General features: G+C 37.2%; 1 protein-coding gene across 7 annotated transcripts in view; it reads left to right on the forward strand.

Annotated features, from left to right (window-relative positions):
- The window catches only part of DLG2 (discs large MAGUK scaffold protein 2), a 2,075,147-nt gene that overhangs the window by 1,251,550 nt on the left and 797,365 nt on the right, over nucleotides 1-26,232 (forward strand). The window lies entirely within an intron of this gene.

Genomic DNA, 26,232 nt, shown 5'->3' on the forward strand with positions numbered 1-26,232 from the left:
AGATTTAATTAATTAGGTTATACCCAAAGAAAGGTTCTGCAGCAGTGTGTTTAACAACCAAGAAGAACACATTCTGATCACAAACCATGTATGGGAATCTGTAATAAATATGAGTAAAGAAGAGGTAAATATATAAATGAGAAACTAGGAGCAGAGAGGTGGTTTTAGGTAGCAAGGATTTGGCTTCACTAATTATTAGTACTAAAATGTGGGTAGCTAAGTCTATAATTAAAACAAAGCAAGCTCATTCTTCTGAAGGCAACCTGTAGTTTAAAATAACAGGATGAAGTCATTATAACAAAAATTTTGATATTCGATATATAGACAGAAAACATATATCAAAAAAAAACTTCTAATTTTAAGTTGAAAAGACTCCTTTTAAAAAAAAAATAAATAAAAATAAAAAGCCTCCTTATAAGACACAAAGAGGTATACAAAAATGCAAAGTGTGTATTGTAAGATGGGAATAGCACATGTCATGCCATCAGACCAAGCAGCACTGTTATTTGATACATTTCTCTATGCTGGTGTCAAAGAACTAATTGGTGAAGAAAAGTATCTTAACAATTACAGTTGGCATTCACTCTTTCATTCATGCAGCAATCACGTGTCAAATACCATGTGCCAGACAGAGTTCCAAGTGCTAAGGGGAGGAAAAAAAGAACAATAATAAGGGTGCTTCATTTAAGGAGCTCAGAGTCTCTTTGGAGAGTTATGCACAGAAACAGTTAACAGGAGTTCACTATGAAAAGTGTTATCATGGAAATATGGAAGATGTGCGGTGGGTGACTTGAAAAACATGGGGGTTTTTTCGTCTGGATAAGTTGGAAAGATCTTTTCCAGGGGGTAAGTTTAGCTTCAGGTGTTGGATGTTGGACACCCATCCACAAACTGAAGAAATGGAGAATGACAATTCCAAATTAGAAAATCAAAGCACATTTGTCAAGACAGGAGGTTTTAGAACAGCAGGTAGTGCATAGAGTAACCAGTAGGTCTGTGTGATCGGAGGAGAGAGTGCATGAGAGGGACTGGCAGGCCATGAGGCCCCATGAAATGTGGGTGAAGATGGGGAAGACGGGATGCTGACGGAAGAAGCTTAGGCTTATAGACTCCAGTATTCCCCGGTGTCCAGCAAAGGTTTTGGTGTAGGTTTATGTAGTTACCAGTTCTGTGGTTTGTGGGGGATAAGGGAAAGATGGGGGGAAATTGTAGGCAGAAAGAGGAGTTTGGAGGATATTGCCAGAGGAGATAGGTTATGAACGAAAGCAGTGGTAGTAAGACTGACTAAATAGGTGACGGTTTCAGACGTTTTTAAAACATAGAATCAACTAGGCTGGAGGAATAGTTAAACATCACGGGTTACAGAGAGAATCTAGAATTATTCTGAAATAGCTAAGCAGGGTAGATTACATTGGCAGTGAATTAAGAACAATTGGAGAAACAGTAGTAGGGAAAAAATTTCCTGAACATGGCTTTGGGCATGTTAGGAACTAAAGAATACCCGGGAAGAACCATGACGGATGGACACTGCAAGATATCTTCCTCCCCGTAAAATAAGTTTAGAAGGGAAACATCAAGCTATCCATTTGGGATTTGATTCAGTTTGGTGGATTTTCATTAAAGCGAAGTATTATTTTTCTGCCTATGGAAAAAAAAGGCAAGCAAAACTTACGAATATGGAACAAACATGTTTATTTAAAGCATCAAAAAGCTCAAAGGACCTTTTGATATAAATTTTCATAATACAGATTTGAGAAAATTATCATCCTTGTGTTTCCATTTTAGATTCATATTGTAAGATTAGGCCCAAGGTTACCTTTAATCTTGATTGATAGAGATTTAATGAAAGGTATACAAACTTCGTTTAAAGTTTAGGAAATAGAAGGTTGTTGTGAGGAATTTGGGGCATTTGGAGAGTTCAAGGACTTTTTTTTTTTTTTAATAATGAACAGCATTTATAAAACAAGGGTTAAAAAAATTGTTTATAATTACTGACAATGTGATAATTCAACTATCACTTACTTCCTGACAGTATTTGACAAGCAAGTGTTTTTTTTTAATCCTCTATTCATTATTTCAGAGTTTTCTTTCACAAGCACCTCAATGGTTTTTCTCTTCTTGTTTAGAAGAGAACAAAGTTTAGAGAAATTAATTGACATTGTTGAGAGCATCCAAATAGTCAACACACCAGAATTTGAGAGTCAGTCCTCTCTCTCTCTCTCCAGCTGTTTACAAAAGTATCCATCCAAGTGGGGGTCTATAGTTATTAGCTAACATCATTGTTAAAATAGGCCAGTAACTCCATGGTTTCATTTTTTGTTATATTTCTGAGTATTCAGTAAGATTGTTGATTATTTAGTAAAGGGTAAAGTGCCTCTCTCAATAAGCAATTCATAAATGAATGTGAATGACTTAGTGCTATCCAAAGTACTGAGCCAGAGACTTAGTTGGAAACTAGTGAACTAAATCTTGTAGATAAATGACAGCAATAGGACGAGGCATTCAACGTTAAGCTTACCTTTACTTAAGCCAATGGAAGCTGAAAACAGAAAAGGAGTTTGGGTATGTTAAGAAGCAATAGATTCCCAAAATGCACCACCAACAGAGCTTGATCTGTGCATTTGTGACTCTTTAGAGAAACATGTATTTATAACACTATTAAGCAGAATAGCCTTAAATCAAAAGCAGAAAGTGTGGTTTGACCAGTAGCATCTGGAAAGAATTAGTCACTTTGCCTATAATGTTTCTAAGCGACCACAAATTGGAGCAATGCAAGGATAGTTCATGGAAAGTGAAAGCTAGAATTTTTAGATTTTTACAATTTTGGATCTGCTGTAGGGCAAAAACACTGAAAACTAATTTACATATTTTATCTTTATGTCTTAAATACAAATTTCATGTGACATCAAATAATCACAGCTTTTTGTGAGCAAACGGACCTTTTCAGGAGGTCCAATTTAAGACTTTGTTTGTTAGGTATCATTATAATCGCCTGTGTAGTCCAGCATAATTATTTTGTGAAATCTACAGCAATATTGCCGCTGTGGTATTATTATTATAAAGCTATGAATTTGCTGACATAATTCAGATACTTACTGAACTTAAAAATTTTAATTGGATTGAATCCAGTCATTATCAAACAATATTTCAGTGTACTTTTTACGATATGAATCTAAATGTAAGTCATCAATTTTCCTCTTTTGCTGGGTTCCTATTTGCATTTTTTCAAATTAATTTAAATGTAAATATATTTTACACAAATTACTTTTTTAAAAACCTTGGAGGTAAATCTCAAAGGTCTGCCACTTAACAAGAAGACAGAAAAATACAGACTTTTTCTTAGTATTTTACAATAAAGCCATTTTAGAATTCTAAGTTCTATTTTTAAATGGCTTTATTGTAGAATACCATTTCTCAAAAGGATTTCCTTTTTTTCCCTGAAGTCGTTTCTATTTACCAATGTAAAATCAAAGAGTACGTAGCCAAGAAGAAATGAAATAAATCTGACTCCTATATCATGCAGGGGAGATTCTCTTCTCTTGCAAATTTAGGGTACATTTGTAAAAATGTTCCATGTAATCAGAGAATTTTAATAAGGACTATCAGGACTTCTGTAACTGGTTATCCAAGAAAGAAAGAAAGAAGCAAGCAGGAGGGAGGGAGGGAGGAAAGGAAAGGAAGAAAGCAAAGAAGAAGGAAGGAACGAATCAGTAGAAATTACTTAGTCTACCTTAAAAGCTCCTTAGTGTAAACACATAGACTTTGGTCCTTTAGGCGTAAGTGGGCAAGTGGCTTTGTATAACAGCCAGAATGGAGAGTGTGAAGACTGAGTTTGCAGTGCGGGCAACTATCAGCTATCAGCTAGCCATCCATGGTATAGACCCCTAGATAGCTCTCTTGCCACCATCGGGCCACACACATGATTAAAGCCTTCATTAGTACTTTCTACCTATGTCAGAGTCCAATATTGTGCATTGGGCTTTGGTTCCTGCATTCTGCCTCAGAAGTCTATTACCTGTGGTTTCAATTCACCAGTAATTCTTTGAACACCCATAATGACCCTGTGATGTAGAAACCTAGTAGGTAATGAAGATTCACACATGACTTTCCTTGTGTGGAGGAGGACGAATACATACGTTATTAATGCTAATAAAAAAGCATTCTGCCATGTGTTTATCAGACTGTCACAAAGGAGAAGGAATTGTTTCTTAAGGACCATGCTGTGGGCCTCGCATTGAAAATAAAGGCACTCAAACCTTCATTATCACACTCAGTTCTCTCAGTGATCCTGTGTGTAGATAAGGGATTCCAAATCACATAAGTAACCACCGGTGTACCTGAACTTAGACCCAGGTCTGCTAGTCTGAATGTCTGACTCCAAACATTTTACTATTACCTTGCTACTTGTATTATTTCTGATCTGGGAAAACTGGGAAGGTTCCTCCAAGAGGATAGATTATAAAGATGTAATTACATAGCTTATTTTTTCTCTTTTAAATGAGTAACACTTCAAGTTTTCATAGGGAATCTAAGTACCTGATAAAGTCACTTTATGTCACTCTCTGTCACTCTTATTTAGGTGAGAAGCAGCTCAGACCTGTGAAATTGTTAAATATTAAAGTCTGTAAATGCATTATACGGAGAAAGCATCTGCAACGTGTGGAGGCAATGCTTTCTGGCCAGAAAAGAAGAGTTTCCTCTTCCTCGTGAGAGTTTATGTTCTTTTCTTGAAGGGAGGAGGTAAAAGCCCACTCCCTGAAGCACTATCATAGTGACTGATACTGTCCACTTAAAATTTTGTGAATGGTGTTTTAATGAGGGCACAGACTCAAAAACTCACCTTATTGTTCACCAGCTAAAGGACCTAGAGCAAGGGAGATGGCTTTTAAAATTTCAGTTCTGCAAACAAAGTGAGAGGATTAAGTTTGCGTCCCACGTTAGGAAGATCGAGATAATTACACATGCCTGGGACATGGCAAAGACTCAGTGCATGTTCTCTTTCCCTTCTTATGATCCTCAGACTGTTAGAATGTCTGGCCCCGAGATTTCTTGGTACAGGACCACACACAGCTGTCCATCCAGCATTCTTTTTTTTTTTTTTTCTTAAGATTTTATTTATTTACCTGACAGACAGAGATTGCAGGTAGGCAGAGAGGCAGACAAAGAGAAAGGAGGAAGCAGGCTCCTCACTGAGCAGAGAGCCCGATGCCAGATTCCAGAACCCTGGGATCATGACCCGAGCCGAAGGCGGAGGCCTTAACCCACTGAGCCACCCCAGTGCCCCTCCATCCAGCATTCTTTATGTGACATTATGCAATTTGGCAAAGTCATGTTTCTAATGCTTCAACCTTATCTGTGAAATGAAGCCCTTTGTGGCCTTAGCCAAATGCCTGATTGAATTTGGAACCAACTTGGTTCAGGGGTCAATTTTCATTAGAATGGCTAAAGTAAACCAAGATGTTCTTTGTGTTTTTAATCCTCTGAAAAAAGGCAAAATATATGACCTTAGACAAGTCACTTACCTTGTCTCACCCTCAGTTTGCTTATCTGAAAAATAGAATTGTATCTGTTTCAAAATGTTGTCATAAGAACATAATAAATGAGATGTTTTAGTTGCATGTGTCATGTGACGTTTTTCTTCCCCTTCTCCTTGAAGACCGTGGCAATTGGTAGGGACTTGTATTTCTTATGAAAAGACACAATAATACAGTAGTTTAAAAAATAAATTCCAAAGCTTAGCAATCCTAAGTTTCAACCTAATTCTCCTGCATGGTGGCTGGAATAACTTCTCTGGAACTCTTACTTTTTGTTCGTTTGTTTTTCCTTTCTAAGTTAGAATAATAATATCTAAACTCACAGATTTGACTATTTAACAAAACTTATTTATGTTTATATATAAAATATCTTTCGTAGTATCAAAATGTAAATGTAAATTTGGGTGGGAACCAAGATCAAGATTTCAAATGAACCTCTTGATTAATAGTGGGAGTGATAAATGATTTAATGACAATACAAAGTCATCATTATGAGGAAGAAGGTGTCCATATGTAGAAACTTACTTCACTCCCGTTTCATCCAATACTAAAAATTTATTGAATGCCATTATTAAGCTTCATTATGAAACTCTGCTAATTTTTTCATGCATTATTTCATTCAGTCTCACACCACTCTTAATGAGGTATATCTTGTTTTCACATTTAATAGATGAGAAAACAGTCTTAAAGTGTAAATAATTTGTCTAGGGCTATATAGATTCTGTTAGTAAACAGAATCAGAATCTAAATCCTAAATTCCTACTCTATTTTTAAACAGGTCTGTTAACACCAGAAGCATGATTTTCCTTTGGGAGTTGTACCATTTTCCCCAAATGAATAATTTCTCTTAAATTGAATTCACACCATTTTATATATGCAAAAAGGCTAAGATAGGTATTTTGGAAGAGCAGATGGAACAGATTATTGCTGTATGTATCACATATCCTAAACAGAATTGATAAAATCTTCATTCCCACTGACAGTAAGAGCTGACAGTGGTGATAGTGGTCACTTAAACAGTTTAAGGTTGTGTTCAAAGTCACTAGCTGTCTGGGCTTTGACAGTAGAATCAAAGCACAAAATAGCATTGAAGAGTTTGGATATAGGAATAAATTACCTGTCAGTGCCTTAGATCTTGTCTTTTCTATGTGCATTAACCAAGAAAAGTAAATATGAGTTAAATGTAAATAAAAAGACATGTGAATCTACTACTGGTTCTGATCAAAGCTTTCTAGAGTAGTGGTAAATGCACAATTCCAGGGATAGATAACACATAACCACAGAGACTATGAACAGTCATCCTATTCTTAGAATGGAGCTTAGCAAACTGCAATTCATGGGCCTTCATCTTCATTTTTACTGTTTTTTGTAAATAAAGCTTTATTGGCACACAATCACACCATTCATTGAGACATTGTCTATGGCTGCTCTCATGCTTCAAGGCATAACTGAGTAGTTGCTACAGAGACTGTATGGCTTTCAGAGCCTGAAATATTTATCATCTGGCCCTTTGTAGAAAAATGTTACTGACTCCTAACTTATAAGATTTTCTTAATTCTGGAGTTTTCAAAGGAAATGAATAAATTAGCATAAAACAAACAAAACATAACAAGGTCCTCTTAAAACAATTACTTAATGATTTTTTAAGTAATTTCCCCCTTTTATAAACCTATTATTTTGCAGGAAGTGATTATTTCACCAAGGCTTTCCTAGAATTTTCCTTGTATGTGTTATGAAATAAGTTTTAAATATGTTCATTCTTTTAACAAACAGATTTGAGTAGAATCTGAGTACTAGTACTGAGCTAAGCCCTGGAAATAAAGTTTAGTTAGATATAGCCCACATCCTTAAAGAAATCACAGGAGTTTATATTGTATCTTCTTATTTAAGTTCACTTTCTTATAGATACCATATAGTTTGATCCTGTTTTATTATCTAGTCCGGCAATCTCTTCCTTGTAACTGAACAGTTTAGACTCTTTATATTTGATGTAATTATCCATGAGCTAGAGCTGCAGTCTGCTAGTTTGCTACTTATATATTTACTCTCTGTTCTTTTCTCCCTTTTTTCTATTCCCTTGTTTTTTTAGGTTCATTTTGATCATTAGGAGAGTTACTGTGGTTTTCCTTATGCTCATTCCGCTTGGGGGTTGTTGGGCTTCTTAGATCTGTGGATGTGTAGTTATCATTAAGTTTGGAAAATTATCAGTCACCATGTCTTCAGATTTTCTTTTTCTTCCACTTTCTGGGATTCCATTTGTACAGATGCTAGAGAACTTGGTATCATTCAACATAACATGGATACTCTATTTTTTTAAAATCCTTTTAAATCTCGGTTTCATTTTGAACAGTTTCCCTTACTGTTTCTTCAAGTTCACTGTTTCTCTACTTCTGCAGCATCATAATCGGTGCTTATTCTCTTCTCATGTATTTTCCCTTTAGGTATCTTTTATCACCCTTATATATTCTGTTTTTTCCTTTTCATCCTCTTCACCCTGTCCATGGTCTTCACAACATTCCTAACTATCTGGAGCATATTTTTGTATTAGTTTTTCATATATATTTGTCAGCTAACTTTATCATCTCTATAATTTCTAGCTCTGTGTCAATTTTTTTATGCTGATTAGGAGTTATATTTCCCTGCTTCTTTGCATACCTGGTAATACCATCTTTTGGGTACTAGACGTTGTGTACTTAATATTGTTGCTTGCTGGGATTGCTGCATTCCCTTAGAGTATTGGATTTTTCCCAGGAACACTTAGTTACATGAAATCCGATTAATACATTTGAGGCTTGCTTTTAATCTCGGTTTAGCTATGGCATACCTAAATCTAGGGTCAATTAGGGTGATTTTTTCCCTACAACTAAGGCAATATGCTTCTTATTCTTTGTCCTGATGCCCAAATAATATAAAGCCACTCTACTCTGGCTGATGGAAACGTGAAATATTCCCAACCCAGTGTGAGCTCTGGAATGGTTCAATCTGTTACTTTCCAATGATTCTGTCTCCAGCCTCATGGATCCTCAACCAATACATGTCTAGATTGTTAGAAAATCAGAGAATTGGCATGGAGGGTGCTTTGCAGATCTCTGGGGTGTGTGCACTGTCTCTCTGTCTCTCTCTCTCTTTCCCATACTCTGCCTGCAAAGTCTACCTAGCTCAGCCATCCTAAACTCTAGTTTCTGCCTTTTCAATGTATTACAAAAACTAAGCTCTGGTTGGGTTCCATATTTCTTGCTTTCTTCCTATAAACTGCTTTCAGGCAGTGAGCTGGGGCAACTGTCAAGTTCACCTCTTTATTTTCTTTTTCTCAGAGATCATAGGGATATTTATGACCAACTGACTGAAAATAGTTGGTTCATATATTTTGTCTTGTTATCTAGTTATTTATGGTTGGAGGGTAATTTTCCTAGCAACTAACTCTTCACGGACAGAACTTGAAAGTCACAATTATTGTAAATGAATGGTGAGATATAATGGATAATTATAAAATATTTACTTGAATTTCCAGAGGCAGAAGCTACTAATTACCCTGAAAAGTTGGACTAGAATTTATAAGGAACATGTAACATTTGAGTTGAGGCTTTAATGTATAGGTAGGAATTTGGCCCTTGACACTGATTTTTAATTTATTTGAATTTAGCCAATTTTATTTTCTATTCCTTTCAGTGCAGCCCTTTACTTTTCAAGCCTTCTATCAAAATTATCATATCTTATTCTTAAAAATTGGCCTTACTTAAAATACTGATGTGATTTGACTGATAGGACATTTTCTCCCTCATCTTCTCCTCTTTCCTTAATATATTATTCCCCTTCACAGGCATATTTACCCTCTTTCCTCCTGTTGAAATCTTAGCTATTCACTTGTACCATCGATTCCATCTTATTAGTGATTTGGGGTAACAGTAATATATTTAGAAACCAGAATGGATTATATTCCTAAGTTACCAGTTGTATTTTCTTTGAAAATGAGTTTAGAAACCCCTTTTTCCTCTTAGTCTTAAGTGGTGGGTATTAAGGAGGGCACGTATTGCATGGAGCACTGGGTATGGTGCATAAACAATGAAACTTGGAACACTGAAAAAATAAAATAAAATTTAAAAAAAGAATTAACTCATCAAATATAGCAGGAAATTTACTGTAAAACATAAATTAACAGAATTTGATAGACCGAAATGCACAGATTTAGAATCAAGTGCTTAATGTGGAGGAAGCAGAATAGGGCCTATTATCATGATTGGTGTGGGGAGCCATAGGAAGCCCTAATTACCCAGGAAGGAAGGATGCCTTTTTATTCCTTATTCAAACTTAGGAAAGGCTGGAGAAATTAGAGTGGGAGGCCAAAGTGTAATAAGCACCACTTTTAACACCATTTTAAGGAGAGTTGTTTATAACAGTGCTTGGGGATTTCATAAAAAGAAAATGACATTTCTTTTTTCTTAGTTTCATATATTCCTCAGAAGTCACTGGACCTTCTCTCATTTTGAAAAGTAAATTCCAGATGCCCTAGATGATCATTTCAGGCAGTATAACCTTTACTAATAACAATAAATATGTCTGGAAATGCATTAACTCTTTTAGATCTCTATAGCACCCTTAATGAAGTTCAAGTCAACATATTTCTCAATGATTCTGTAGTAGGTGAAAAGAATGAACACATCTAGTATAGATAAGTTATTAAGACCTGGTCCTTGAATCTACTGTTACGACCTAGTTTCCATAATTGAGATTTACTAAGCAATGTAGCAAAGTCTAGAGGTTAACAGATTAGAACAATGCATATTCATTCACTTGTCAGTTTTACCACTGTTTTAAAATTTATTATCTTAAACTAATTTGGAAAAAAATAATTCTCTGAAGAAGAGTATTTTTAAATGTTCATTTGCTCTAGGGAAGCATGTTGTTGTACTAAAAAGGGGATCATTTTTGTTGGCAGTGGAAGGTACTTAAAATATGGAGTCAGACACACCTGAGTCTAAATCCCAAATCTTCTACTTATTGTCATACATACTTTTATACCCACATCTCCTTACAAAACCCCAATGCTGTATCTTTGCCGCATTGAACTGACAAAACAGAGAAAGTAATGTAAGAGAAATAAACAGGGTTCGAACCCCAGCTCTGCTATTTTCCTGCTGTGTGACCTCAAATAAGTTGCTTGATTTCTGTGATCTTTAATTTCTTCAGGTATACAGAAATGGGATTTATGGGATAATGATGTACATTTTTGGGTTGTTCCTAGGATTAAATCAGTTACTACATATCAAGAGAAAAGCCAGTGGTTTAATGTAGAGTAGTTGCCAGTAAGTGACAATTTTCTTTGTTTTAACAATGTTAAATATAAATCATCAGGTTCCAAAAATGAGTATATCCTGTCTGTCATAATAGGAATGGCACATCTGTGTACACTGTGCCTCATCTCTTCACCATGTCCTAGCTGCCATTTATGTTCTATGGGAGAATAATAGCCAAATCTTTGTTCCTGGACAGTTGGTAGAATTATTTTTCCAAACAGCTTAGGAAGTTACCACCAGATTCCCCAGGGCTTAATTTCAGAAGTGTTAGGTTTGGGAACAGGGAATCATTTTCATCTACTTAGTATCTGGCACAAAAAAGAAAATAAAGGCATGGAAATTGGTTTCACATACCAATGAAAGAGTAGCTTGTTATCAGTTCTACCTCCAAAAAAGAAAGCCTGGGAGTACTGTTTGATGAAGACAGAAGGTAAGAGCAGGTGCCCTTTCTGAGCTCAGCATCATCTGATAGTGCTTCAAACAATGCCAAGTCTTAATGGGGGCTGAATTTAATAAAATTCCACAGTCAGCTTTTATCAAGGCCACTGCAAAGGAGATCTCTGCAGAAATGATCCAGAAAGTGTGTGTGTGTGTGTGTGTGTGTGTGTGTGTGTGTGTGTGTGTTTAAATGGATGAAATGTTGAGTACCTGCTTAATGAGCCCTGGGATAATATATGCAGCATTTCTTTGTAGATTGGAAAGCACTATGCAAATAGAAGCAATTGTCATTGCTAATATTATAATGATAATGTTTAGAATTCTTTTTATTTCACTTTTTTGTCTGTTTCCAAGTCTGTAGATGTACCACAGTCTTAATTCTTCAGCATGGCCAACTTTTAGAAAATCATTAAAATAATTGTCTTGTATAATCAGAAATGTGGGACAAGATCTGTTGTGCTTTGTTTAATGCCCTGTTTTTTTTTAATGATTTAAAATTATTTCCAAAGTTCTCATTTGTCTTCAGAAATATTTTTCTTACTTTTACTAATAATCATTTGAAAAATAATACCAAGACTTGAAAAAAAATGGATACTAAGGTCTTTGTTGTTAATATGTTCAATTTAACTTCTCCTTTTCCCATGTCATTGCCATATTTATTCACATACTTCTTATTCTGCCCTCTCCACTTTAGTGACACAGTTTATTCACTTAACAAATAATTTCTGAGCACCTGCCATATATGCTAGATAGACCCTGAGGACACATTAGTAAGCACTGCCACTGCTCCTAGATATGAGACAAGCCATCACCCGATTAGTATAAAATTAAACTTGATGGGTACTATAAAGGAGAAGAACTTGGTACTATGGGAACATATAAAGGACATCAGACTTAGTCAAGAAAGCCAGGAAGGCTTTCCCATGGAGTAGAAAACACACATAGTTTTAGAGCTGAAACACCTGTGTGCCTTTTCATAAATTGTTTTGGAGCCTCCTGCTGTTTACTGTAAAATGGGAACAATAATGTTTATCTCACTAGCTTGATGTGTGGGTTAAACGTACCACAGGAATTTCTACTACCACCTGCATCTGTGGTGATCCATTCTCTCTGTGTGTGGTCAGAACGGTCTTTTTAAAAACACATCCGGATTAGGCTGCATCTCTGCTCACAGTCCCTTCCTAGCATTCACTCTCTCATGTCAGGAAAAATCTAAAATCCTTCCCAGTGGCCCGCACAACCCAAAATGAATTACTTCTTGCTCACCTCTCCTACCTTACCTCATTCTCTCCCTTGCTCATCTACTTCTAGTCACAGCATTTTATTCATTTTATTATTTTAATTTTTTACTAATCTTTAATCCCATCAAATCAAGTGGGTTTCCTGCCAATGGCCCCTTGCATGTCCGGGATTCACTCTTCTGTCTCTGGAACACTCCCTCTAAATAGTCACCTCACTCACTCTCTCATTTCTTTGAGATCTCTTGCTGAAATGCCATCTCCTCAAAAACGAGGCTTATCCTCATGCCTCTGTCTAGATTATCTCCTTCCACCCATATTTCCTACCCTGAAATTGTCTGCTGCTCTTCTCCTTGACCCTGCTTCGAGTAATCTTCATAGTGCTTATTGATAATACTGATTGTTATAAGATATCAACAATAAGAACTTTAGCTAATAATAATACTCAATATTTGCCAGGCTCTCTTCTAAGCTCTTTACAGCTGTTAACTCATTTAATATTCCGTGTGATGGAGAGAGATAGATAAGTACCATTAACCTCATTTTACAGGTAGGGGAACAAAACAGAGTAGTCATGTAACTTTTCCAAGGTCACAGAGCCACAGACAAGTGGTCGAGTAAGAATTCAGGGTCAGACAGTACTGATTCCAAACGTATGCTCTTGACAACTATGCTTTGCTGTCTCTCAGCTTGGGAGTGTGCTATATAATCATTTTTTTTTTCCTTGTTGGTTCTGTTTTCTTGCTGGTGTTACAAACTCCATGACAGGAGCTATAAGTGCAGCACCTAGAACACTGGCTTTGGCTGCTCAGTAAGTATTTGTGACTAGCAGTGCCTTAATGCAAAGGTGGTTTTTATTATGTACATTTATGGTAGTTACATTTCATGGTATAAAAATTGACATATAGGGGCACCTGGGTGGCTCAGTGGGTTAAAGCCTCTGCCTTCAGCTCAGGTCATGATCTCAGGGTCCTGGGATCGAGCCCTACATCAGGCTCTCTGCTCAGTGGGGAGCCTGCTTCCTCTTCTTTCTCTCTCTGCCTTCCTCTTCACCTACTTGTGACCTCTGTCTGTTTTTTAAAAATACTAAAAAAAAATAAAAATTGACATATAGAGCTAGGAATAACTATCCATAGAAAAATTATTGTGTTTGAAATATCTGTCTTAAGTGCGCTCACCCTCCTGTTTTAGCATCCCTTACCCTCTGCTTGTGCCTCTTTAGGTCCCATACTCTCCTCCTGCCCCTATTATCCTTCTTGGAAGTGATCTGAACTTTCCTACTTGAATTAAAGAAAACTGAGTGGTGACTTAGTGACCCCTCGATGCAGCAAGCCTCTAACTCACATCATTCACAAACAATATTCAATATATATTTATCAACTCTGACTTGTGTTTGGGACACTGTGCAAGATGCTGGGAAATAGGGTAAAAATTGCATTCTCCCTCTTCAGAGCATCCTACCTCTTCTAATCCATCCTCCAGCATGAGTCTCATAAAATGACACATTTGCCTCACAATTCTAATGGCTTCAATGAAAGGCCGTGTGTGCTTTTTTTTTTTTTTTTTTTCTGTATCCTCATCCCACCTTCTCTCAAGCTCCAATTATACTAATGAGCCTCTGAGTCTATCACCATAATGGATGCCTTCTGCACCTTCATCCAACCCTTTCTGTCCCTTATTGTGCTCATGGATCACTGACTCACATCTCCTTCATATCCTAGCCTGACCGTCACCAACTCTAAAGATATTCTGCTGCCAGAAAATCCTGCTTGTGCTTAAATCATCCTATTTTCCAGGGGACCCTATGAGTGGAGAATTAAAGTAGGGCCTATGTATTTATCACCCATTCCCATGAAACATGGGTACATCTGCCATGTACCTTGTACATGGCAGAATTCCTGCTTGCTCTATGAAAGATGCTCCTAAATTGTTTGTTAGAAGAAAAGCAAAGTAAAGACCATTTGAATCAAATTGATGTAGTAAACCTAACTGTATAATCACCAGCTTCAGTGAAGTTGGTGGGAAAATAAGTTTCCAGAACCCTTCCCACTGATGGCAGGTGCTGCTCGCTCTGGGCCAGACTCCAGGTTGCAGATATGGGTAACGAGACGCGACATGGTCATTCTGGGGATTGACAGTTCGTTCTAAAGTCTAGAGATTAATTCTCTGCTCCTATTTTTCTAAAGACAACACTTCTAAGGTGTCAGTGAGAGCAATTTTCCACAGTTGAATCACTTTGATAAGAAATCTTTCTTCGTATTCCCAGCAAATAGCATTTTTCTCATCCCTAAAAACAAAGTTATTCTGCCAGGAAGAAAATGTTTTGAGAGGGGGGAAAAAAGGTTCATTTCCTTCTCAGAATCAGGGAAATAAAGATTAACATAGGAGGAGAAAAGGAGACTAGTAGGCAAACATGACTTGAGTTTAAACTAATGCAGTTGCATTGCTTAAAAAATTATAAACAGTCTAAATCACATTTGTAATTCACATATTCAACATTTATTGAATACATAAATGCAATGAACACTTCTAAAATTTTTCACTTTGATACTTTTTTTACTTGGATTTTATTTGACTTTACCCTGTTCTTCTCAGATGTTAAAGAGGAAGATGTTCCTATTTCAACACTTCATTGAGGAATTTGAATAATGATTGAATCGGCATTTTCATTCAAAATTTGTTGAGAGCTACACATGACATTGTACCAGATGCTAAATATATGGTAGAGGACAAGCTGAGCACAGTCTCTGGCCTCTCGGAAGCCGTATGCGAACATTTAATTGGTTCCGGTTGTGGGAAGCGCTACCAATGAGAAGGGAGATGTGAGCTGAGGATCTTCCAGACCAGGGCGATCTGACCTACCATGTTAGTCTGACCTCCCAGGGAGGTTGTGGAAGAGTTAACGGAAGTGAAATCTGAGAGCAAGAGGATTAATGGGAATTGGTTAGTAAACTGATAAAGTTTTGGAAGAATACTGTTGAAAACAGAGGAGTCAGCCTTTGCAAGCTTTCTGAGACAGGAGGGAGCGTGGCCAGAGTGACGGGAGAGCAGAGAGCCAAGAAAAGAGGAGAAAAATGAAGACAGGAACAAATTGTACACGACCTTGAGGGTCACACTGAGGATTTCAGATTTTTTTCAAAAAGCGTTGCTCTCCATTTGAAAGTTATCAAACACACCATGTTTTGTGAAATTACAGCTGCTCTATGGAGACTGGTTTGGAGGAAAAGTAAGCTCCATGATCTGAAGGGGAAGGGATATGACCCATAGAACAGGAGGACTTTGATTTGGACTAGAAGCCGTTGCAGAGACAAAGAAATGGAAGAGCAGGTTTCTTTCTTTCTCCCTCTCTCCTTCACTCCTCTCTCTCTCTTATTCCCCTTTGCCCTTTTATTTTCCCTTCCTTCATTCCTTCTTTTCTTCCCTTTTTCCTTTTTTAAAAACATCCTGACTACAACACTGAGAATTACTGGGAGGGAAGTAGAATTGAACAGAAGGAGATTTTAAAAAGTTAAAATCCTTAATTATGACTGGAACTAAGACAGTGTCATTAGAGACAGGAGGTGAGGATGAATTCAGTGACTATTTCAGAGGTAGACAACAGACCTTGGTGACCAATGCATGTGTGAGGATGAAGAATTGTCAAGAATGACTTTCAGATGTCAGATGGGCAGCTCTGGGAATAGCAGTGCTGTTCACCAAGGGCAGGAACATTGGGGAAGACCAGGTTTGGAGAGAAGAATGTCAGTATAGTTTCGGATATTTGAAGTGTGAGACATCTCTATGGTTTTCAAATTGTATTGCTAAGTAAATCCTAAAACTTTCCACTGAATTTAAGTACCATGGAAATTTTTGATAGCCTTAAGGTGAGTGGCAAAAACCAGTTAGAAAAAGTTGAGAAGCAAGTGGGAGGTGACAGAATGGACAGAGTAGAGATCACTGTTTTTGAGAAGTATGGTTGTAAGTCGAGGGAGAGAAACATAGTGATGGGAAAAGTGGGAAAAGATTTTTTTTTTTTAAGATGGGACCAAGATTTGAGCACATTTGTATGGCCATGAAAAATATCTAGGATGATGAGAGAACTTGGATATTCTGAAGCAAGAAGGAAGAACAATGTGTATTATAAGGAAGAGAAAAGCATCCAGGGTATAGGAGAAAGGGTAAAACTCGTCAGTGTTTCTTCATTAATCATCCCTGAGATTCAGAACTTAAAAAAAATATATTAAAAATATTTGATAAACTATTATCTGCCAGACATTCTTAGGAAACCTTTGCCTTTCTCTTTCATAATATATAATCGGTTTTAATGAATAATTTCCAGGTTGTATGTTACCCCTCCCCAGCATTTTAGGGAGTATCTGAAATACTGTGATCCACAAGTTATTTTAAGGCATTAAATAGATCTTTTTTAAAAAGATTTTATTTTATTTTTTTTGACAGAGATCACAAGTAGGCAGAGAGGCAGGCAGGGGTGGGGGGGAGGCTCCCTGCCAGGCAAAGAGCCTGACGTGGGGCTCGATCCCAGGACCCAGAGACCATGACTGGAGCTGAAGGCAGAGGCCCAACCCACTGAACCACCCAAGTGCCCCAGCCATTAAATATATCTTAAGGCCTTGGTCTAGTCACAGCCTGTTCCAGTGGGGTCAGATAGCAAATTTGTGTGTTACAAAATGGCTGCTGGTTCACTTGTATCCAAAATCTCCCACGGGAGTCTCTCCTGTGGCTCACTCTAACTGGAAATATACAAGAAATAGAATTCTGGGAGATGCAGTTCTATCTAGCCAAGTTGACACATGACCAAATGACCACAACAACTTCATCACTTCATTTGGTTTCACTATGGGCTTATTCATTTTGTCATTTCCCTCTTTAATGCATAAAGTCACCTGAGTGCTGTGCGTCATGCATTTTGCCAAGTGCTTGATATGTATCATTTCTTTTAATCCTCACAACTACCCTGTGAGGTGTGTATATTATTATCCCTATTTATTTAGAGGGAAACTCCCTGTCTTTCCCAAGGCTCTTGAGCTAGAAGATGTTAGAGCTGTACCTGAAACAAGGTTTTAGGACTTCTAGTTTCGTGCTTTTTAAACTGGTGGGGGAAAAATAACCCACATGGACTTTATACTATAGAAAAAAGAAGCAATCTTCCTTTGGTTAGGTGAAACTCCCCCACCCCCACTTCCATCTTTTCTCAGATTGTACTGGCTCATTTGTTTAGAAGTCAATACACATTTCCAAAGGTAAAGTTTGCAAGAAGATATTGTGTGGCTTAGGCATGAAGATGTGCACCGTCTGCCTCAAGCAACTTGATAAACCTTCATCTGAATTCAGCAATCCTATTATTTCAGCCCTAAAAACTTCTTGCCTAGGAGCTGTTGTTGAGAACTACGACAACATTTTAATTACTATATGGATTTATATATGGCACAATGTCTCTGTTCTACTTCTCCCCCATTGTTACAGTCTGTTCTAATTAGTGTTTCAACTTAAATGTGCTGAGGCAAGATCATTTTAAGTCTTCACCTCATGCCAAGAATCAGAATCACCACTTTCCTAGGATTACTGGCAAATTAATATTTCTGCTGACTATTGATTTATCAAAATTGCCAGTTCTTTATAAGGACAGTAAAAGAACAAATATTGATGAAGTACCTACTCTGTTCCAGACTTCCAGTTAAAATATATCAATAAGTCAAATGGTACTATATACATTACAGTCCCATGAAGTATCTACTGTTGGTCGTTTTAAGTTTGAAGAAAGTTCAGAGAGTTTAATTACCTGGCCACGGTAGATGAGGTCCTTATATTATTTATATATAAATAAATAACTTATGTATGTATGTGTGTGTGTTTGTATTCCCCCTCTTTTTTAAGAACAATTTGAAATTGTTTTATAAACCTGGATATAATACAGTAAGGTAAAATAAGAATACAATTAGGAGAAGTAATCATAAATATGATATAATATGGGTTTAAAATCGATGGGTCTTTAGTAACATTAGATGTAGAATATAAGCTGCAGAGGTTCTCTGTATTTGCGCAAAAAAAAATACAAAAGCTGACTCTGGGTCTTTAAGCAGCCCAAAAAAGCGGGAAAAGATGATAAGAGGTTTTTATAATCTGGAGGTATTTATAATACCTCCCAATTTGAAAACAAACTTTATTTCCCCCCCCCGGAGAAACATAATTTTTCCTGGAACTCAAATCAGAGTGTCATTTCCTGTTGGTTCTGACAAAAAAAAAGCTCTATATAATGGACTGTACAGTGCCCTCAAAAAAATCTTTATAATAATGAAATCTGTAGGGATTATAAAAAAATAAAAATCTTTAATAGATGTAGATGGACTGATACAAAAGCGTGACTCTAAACACAATTTCTTATATTTAAAAGGTGGTGGGATAGAAATGGGAAAACATTGGTTTGGTCTAGAGATATTGCTCCCTGGTGGCTAGATTATTTCAGAGTTAGATCTTAGACTATTTAGGAGACCAAATGAGGAGCAAATTATTCCACAAATATTCCATAAATACTATTTCATGTAATCAAATTTAGATAAGTAAAAAGTGGAACTGAATGAAAGATTGTACCTACAGAATGAGTATTTTACATGGTTAGATAAAAGCAGAACCACATTCATTAGGAATTCGCCAAATAAGGAATTAGCCAACCTAGGGAACATTTGTTGAATGATTACTCGGTGTTCAGTGTTCTGCATACATTATCCTGTTCAGCCCTCTCCAGTCTGTTTGGAGGGTTCAGGAATCTGGTATTTTCAAAGACCTGAATGGACGACCACTCCATCTCTGCATGGAGGTTGGCCAAAACAGCGTCTGTTGTCAGGAACAAGTTCTCAAGAGATCTGAGTACACTCTCCCATTTAGATATTGGTGAGTAAGACCTCAAGGTTCTATACTAAAGAACAGTGGTTTTAAACTCATTTTGTTACCCTTTGCCTATCCGATGGAGGCTATAGAGGCCATCCCTGTAAAAATCCGCACAAACCTTTTACATGTAATTTCAAAAGGTCATAAAGCCCCCTGGAACATACCTCTCCAGGTTAAAAAACTGTTGAAGAGCATAGCCTTGGTAATTTCAGTTTGCAGTTTTTTTCAAAGCCTGAATAATCAAAGATCTATCTTGGCTTTATTTTTTTTTTTAATATCCATGGAATTTAAGGTTACTTAAAAAAATGTGTATACCCATTGAGATAAACTACAGGAGAAAATTATACCTGATAAAATAAGTGAGAAGAAAACATTGTATATAATTTTTAATTGGCTCTCAATCAATTAAATGTTGGAGGATCTCCACCAAAGGTGGCCATAGTGGCATATGTTTGTCAGTATGAATCCCTCCTTCTATGTCATTTAGGCAGTAGTGCCTTTTGTTACATAAGGCTGCCAGAATTCATGAAGATAAAATCAGATCACTCTACTGTGGGCCATGTTAGAGCTGTCATGCATGGCTGTGCAGGTTGAACACTGAACAAGAACTCAAGAGCTAAGGGAGCATCCCTCACAATGTAGAATCATGATTTCTTTTTTCTTTTTTTCTTTTTTTTTAAGATTTTATTTATTCATTTGACACAGAGAGATCACCAGTAGGCAGAGAGGCAGGCAGAGAGAGAGAGAGGAGGAAGCAGGCTCCCCGCGGAGCAGAGAACCCGATGCGGGACTCGATCCCAGGACCCTGAGATCATGACCTGAGCCGAAGGCAGCGGCTTAACCCACTGAGCCACCCAGGCGCCCAGAATCATGATTTCTTAAAAATATTTCTTATCTAGATATATCAACTATATCTATATTTCTGTCCACTTTGGCCAGTGAAGTTTCTTTTTTCTAATAAAATCTGAGTATTAAGAGTATTTTCCAAGGGATGGAAATAAACTATAAAAGAAAGAATAACTTTTTCAAACTGCATAATAAAGCACTTTGTAGGAAGTAAAACCCCTGGATCTTATATAGCCAAGACTTTATCTGGTCACTAAAGTTTGAGTCAAAAAGAAGAGGACCCATAATACATATGAACTTTATACACCACCCTCCTTGGAAATGATTTCTTGAACTGTCAATATTCTGTCTTTTATATCCTGATTCTGGCTTTGTTAATAAACCTTAATAATATAAGGATTATAGTGAGCTCATACATTTGGCTCATAATACATGAGTAATGGTTAAAGGAACTTGGGTTGGTCAACCTGGAATAGGTAGTACATTCAAATCTCCCAGTGTGCCCAAATCTCCCCTTTTTTAGCAATAATAGTCATATTAGATTAGAGGCCACTCTGATGATTTCATCATAGCCTGACTACTTTTACAAAACCACTATTTCCAAATAAGTTCACATTCCAAAGTACTGGGGGTTAAGACCTCAGCGTATCTTCTGGGGAATATATTCAACTCACAGTGCTACATGGACAGTAAAAATGGGAAACATTTATTATAAGGATCCTCTCTTGGTCATTCTCTACATGTGTTAGCATATTAAGGGTTCTGAGAAACTGTGTTAAACAAATCTGAATTAACTTTGTTCATCCTAGAGTTCTCTAAATCTCACCCACTCCAGCATACCTATGAATATCCTACAGGAGAAAATATTTAGATGGAAGAAAAGCATAGACATGGAATAGGTAGTATAGGATTTAGAGTGACATATAGGATAAAATTCCAATTCTGTCATTTCCTAGCTATCTGATCTTTGACAAAGTACTTAACCTCTTTTGGTTTCAGTCTTCTCACCCATCAAATGGATGTAATTATTCCTACTTAATAAGTATATTTTAGGAATTCTAAAAAAGAAAACATACATTGAATCAACTATTCACCTCATTATGTATAATACTTGGTACATGGGGAAAATATAACAACTAATAACAGCAGTGACAACAACATATGATATTTGTTGAACATTTACTATGTGCCACACACTTTCCAAATGCTCTAACCTGTGTTATTTGTTTTGATGCTTATAACAAGACTTTGAGTGTCTTTGTTCTTTCTGTCTTTTAAATGAAGATATTACATTTTAGATAGAGATGGTTACTTACTCAAGGCCATACAGTGTCAGAATGGGGATTCAAATCCAGGTGTTTCTGGCTCCAAAGTCTTAAAACCTTTTACAATCTGTATCAGATGATAATAATCTAGGCTACAAGCAGCAATGTACCTAATAGTGACAAACAAAAATAAATTATTTTTCTCACCTATCAAGGCTTTCAGGGAGTTAGCTTCTATGCTCTCAGGGCTGACTCCGCAAACTTTGTAGAGTCTCATTTCTCTCATTATTGTAAGACGGCCTCTACATATCTGGGCATCATCTAGTATTTCTGTACAGGACAGGGGGGAAGAGGACATGAAGATGCCAATAATGTCTGCCCAGTTTGTCATGACCACAGAAGCTTTTGCAGATTTTCCTTTCACCTCATCCACAGCTCTCTGCTCTCAGCTCATAGACCAGGATTTAATATATGGCCACTTGTTCCAGAAGGAAAGTCTAGAAATACAACTATTTAGCTTTTTCAGAATCTATAGTGGATGTAGTCAAGGGAGAATGTAGAGAATGGATATTGGCTTTGCTCGTCTAAAATACCTTCCATACTGCTTCTCATTGATTGGACTGCTTTCTTGTTCTAGAGGGTAAACTAAACAGCAATGGACAGAAGTAACTGGGAGGGGGCTATTGACTTAACATAAATTATAAGTAGAACTGCTCAACAAAGGCATGCCCACTTGACAGTTCCAAGTACATGGCTTGCTTTGTAGAGGTGATAGGAATATCAATAAAGAGTGAGTTACACATCATAATATTCTGAAGGCTGGGACACATCTAAGAGGTCATCCAATCTACCTTCCTCTTCTACCACCCCAATGAATACATTTCTTCAGCAGCACGCTTCCCACTGACTACCCAGCCTCTGCCTCTGTATAGCTATGTAGGACCTCAGATCATTTGAAACTCATCAACAGCCATGTATGAGGGGTAGGGTGGGGTGATTGGTTCCTTCTTTGAAAAAAAATGTTTTTATGAGATGATCTTTTTTTAAGATTTTATTTATTTATTTGACAGATAGAGATCACAAGTAAGCAGAGACATAGGCAGAGAGAAAGAGAGAAGAAAGCAGGCTCCCTGCTGAGCAGAGAGCCCAATGTGGGGCTCAATCATGACCTGAGATCATGACCTGAGCCAAAGGCAGAGGCTTGAACCCACTGAGCCACCCAGGCACCCCTTTATGAGATGATCTTAAGTGGCCTTTTCAGCCCTAAAGTGAACCACAGAATAGCTATTTACTGTTATTGTTTCTTTTTAGTCATGTCTATGATGATTTAGTGAAATGATTCTCCTAGAACACGTGGAATATCATAGAACTGGTCTTAAAAGATATCTTAGAGCACAACATCTGTATTTTACACAATAGCAGTAACAAAATGAAAACTCCACTTTCCTGACTAGATGCACTAAATTAAATGGATAGAATACTTGACTTGTTTTCAGACCTGGGTTCAAATACCAGCTTCATCATATGCTGGTTGTGTAACCTGAGGTAAGTTAATTTCTTAAGACTTACGCCCACCACTTTTTCAGCTAACTTCAACAAACATTCACTGAGCAGCCTACAACATGAGGCAGTACTGAAGAGAGGAGATACAAAGATGGTTAGGACACTGTGCTCAATTTAGAGGCACTTACAGGTTAGGGGGAAGGGCAGACATGCAAATCAATCAGTGAAATATACTCTCTAATACGTAAATAAATTTGAGTGAGACACAAAAAGAAATGGAAGATCCATTTGTGAGTGTTAAAGAAGGCTTTGCAAGAAGGCTAGGACTGAGCTGAGAACCTTGAAGAAGGAAGTATCGGGACTCACCTTGGTGATTATTTTCAGAGACAATAGCCCAAGCTGAGAAGTAATATATAAAACCATATACATTTTTATGTATAAAAATAGAACCCTGTAGGTTTCTAATGATCATGAGACATAGATGAACTAGCTTCAGATATACCTTTTTCTTACTGACTTCTTAACGCAGTGCCTTTTCCTCTATTACCAAAGGTTAACAGACTTTGGACATTAAATATTTGTGTCTTTGGAGGCTAGAATGTCTCTTCTGGAACTATTCAGCTCGGCCGTTGTCGTACGAGAGCAGTCATTGGCAATACAAATAGCATGACTAAGTTTCAATAAACCTTTACTTATAAGAATGGGAGGTTGAGTTGTCTCTGGCCCACATGTTGCGGTTTGCAAACACTTGGTCTGTACCATGAAGACTCTGCCAGCTCTGTGGGTGAGTTACTTGTCACAAAGTCCAAGAGAAGGACTAGGAAACCTACAGGCCAAAAACAAACAAACCAACACTAACAGAAATGCAGATGGTGACACCATCTCCAATTTCAACATGTGATTCTCACTCTAGAAGATGATTCTGTCTCTTGGGGCATTACACAATTACGACAAGCCCATTCATTTTCTTGAAGAAAGAAGGTTTTTATTACAATTTTGTGGCCAGAATAACTTCTCTTGTAAAATTTAAGAGAATAGAAAATGATTAATAATAGTTTAGGAACTTAGAAATTGGGTGAATGGCCTGCAAAGCCTAAGCTTCACAACTCTTACAGCAACCAGCCTTGAATGTGCTTTGTTGAGACTTAGTAAGTCACCCGTGTACAGAACTATGCCTTTGTTCCAAAATATTACCTTTGTGTTCTCCAAGTACACTGGTTTTAAAATTTCCAAATTTGTGTTTCACACACGATTTGCTAGAGTAATTTTGCAAGGTCAGCATAAAAATAGTTCCTGCTGGTGCACATTTGGAAAGATAATCTATGGGAAAACAAATGATCTGGCAGACATTTCTGGTACTTCCCTTTCCCTTAATTGCATGAGGTTGCATTTGTAGTGCCTCTTTCAAGCCACTTTCTAATGCAGTTGAACGCTTTGGCCAAAGTGAGTTCTGGCTAGGGAATCTCAGATGTATATGTAGCATTAGGATTGCTTTGCAAAGGATCGAAAAGTAATATGATGAGGCCTGAGTCTTTTCCCCCCATTTGACTTTTATTAGATTTATAAGATTGGAATTTTATGTATTTGCAAATATACAAAATTTGTATATATCTCTGTATCTATCTATATCTATATTCTGCAATCCAAATAAAAAGCAACATCCCTATCATTACCTTCCAGGAAGTAGAGGAAATAATGAATGGGAATGAAAAATACAGCAACATGGGACCCTGTCTTTCAGCCAAGTCATTTTTAGCTCTGGAATTTTCTTAACCTGAGTACTTACCATTTTTCAGACAACCACAGGTGGAAAGGGGTCATTGGGGTTGGCTGGGGAGGACTTTGGAAAGTAAGTTATTGTGATTACATTTTGAAAAGAGATCTTTTTTTCAGGTAGAGCAGAGTTTGCAATTGATGAAGTGATTCCTTTAATAAGTAGAAAAATTTTGTCAACAGCAAAGACACTTCACTTCCCGTTCTCCCATCTCCAACAAGACACATAGAGCTCTGAGCCAGTTATCTTTCCTTTAGTTTCTTCCCATTAGGAGAGGTATAGGTTTAAAAGAGTAATCTTGATAGTTAAGAGTGATAATGATAGATAACACGTCATAACCACTTAGTGTATACCAGGCACTGACTAAAAACTTTGCCTATATGAACTTATGGAATCTTTCCAAAAGTGCTCAAAGTAGGTACTGTGATCATTCCAACTTTATAGACCGGCAAAGATGAGTACAGATAGTCTAAGTAGGAACCTAGTGTCAAATAACGAATAAGCAGAGGAGGCAAGCTGAGGAAGCAGTCTTGCTTCAGAATCCATTGACTCTGCTTCTCTCGCCTACTGCATCCCTTTTCAGATGTTCTTCAAACTAGACTGTCAGTATTTGTTGCTTCCACTGGGATGGCCGTTGTTCTTTATTTCCTCATCCTTCCCTGGCCTTAATGGAGGAACCTTATAGGTGGTGTGCAGTCTTCAAAACATGGAGCTCTTTGAGTCCTGTCCTTGTTCTCCATGAGTGTGGGCACGTTACATAGTAGGTGGCATGTATTTATTTTTCTCTAAAAAGGGATAACTCTGAGTAAAATCATCATACTGATGTCTCACGAACAATGTAAACAGTTGGTGCTAAACACTTCTTGTGGATGGGGTGGTATTTCAAAATATAAGTTTACATTGAGAAATGTCTGTCTATATTTAAGGAAAAAATGTAAATTGTTGACTCTTTTAAATAAATTAGGTCAATAAGGTGAGGGACACTAGTACTCCTGCCTTATATATTTACACATGCTATATTCTCCACAGTGTTGTAACTTAAACAGATCATCCTAGGAATTAGGTAAAATGATTCCCAGTCCCAAGAAGTTAGATATAAAAGAACCCACTGCCCTTCACCTACTGAACACTGTCCATAGCCTGCACTGCTCCCCAAACACCAAGTGTTCGTTCTTTTTCTCTTTCTTTCTTTCTTTCTTTTAAAAGATGTTATTTCTTTATTTGACAGGGAGAAAGAGGGAGAGAGAGAGAGAGCACAAGCAGGGTGTGTGGCAGGCAGAGAGAGAGGGAGAGGCAGGCTCTCTGCTGAGCAGGGAGCCCAATGCAGGACTCAATCCCAGGACCCTGGGATCATGACCTGAGCTGAAGGTAGTCGCTTAACCGACTGAACCACCCCAGTGCCACCACAGTGCTCTTTAAATATGTTATATTTCCATTGGATCTCAAGCTCCAGAA

This window comes from Mustela erminea, chromosome 9 (assembly GCF_009829155.1).
Source record: "Mustela erminea isolate mMusErm1 chromosome 9, mMusErm1.Pri, whole genome shotgun sequence".
NCBI lineage: Eukaryota > Metazoa > Chordata > Mammalia > Carnivora > Mustelidae > Mustela > Mustela erminea.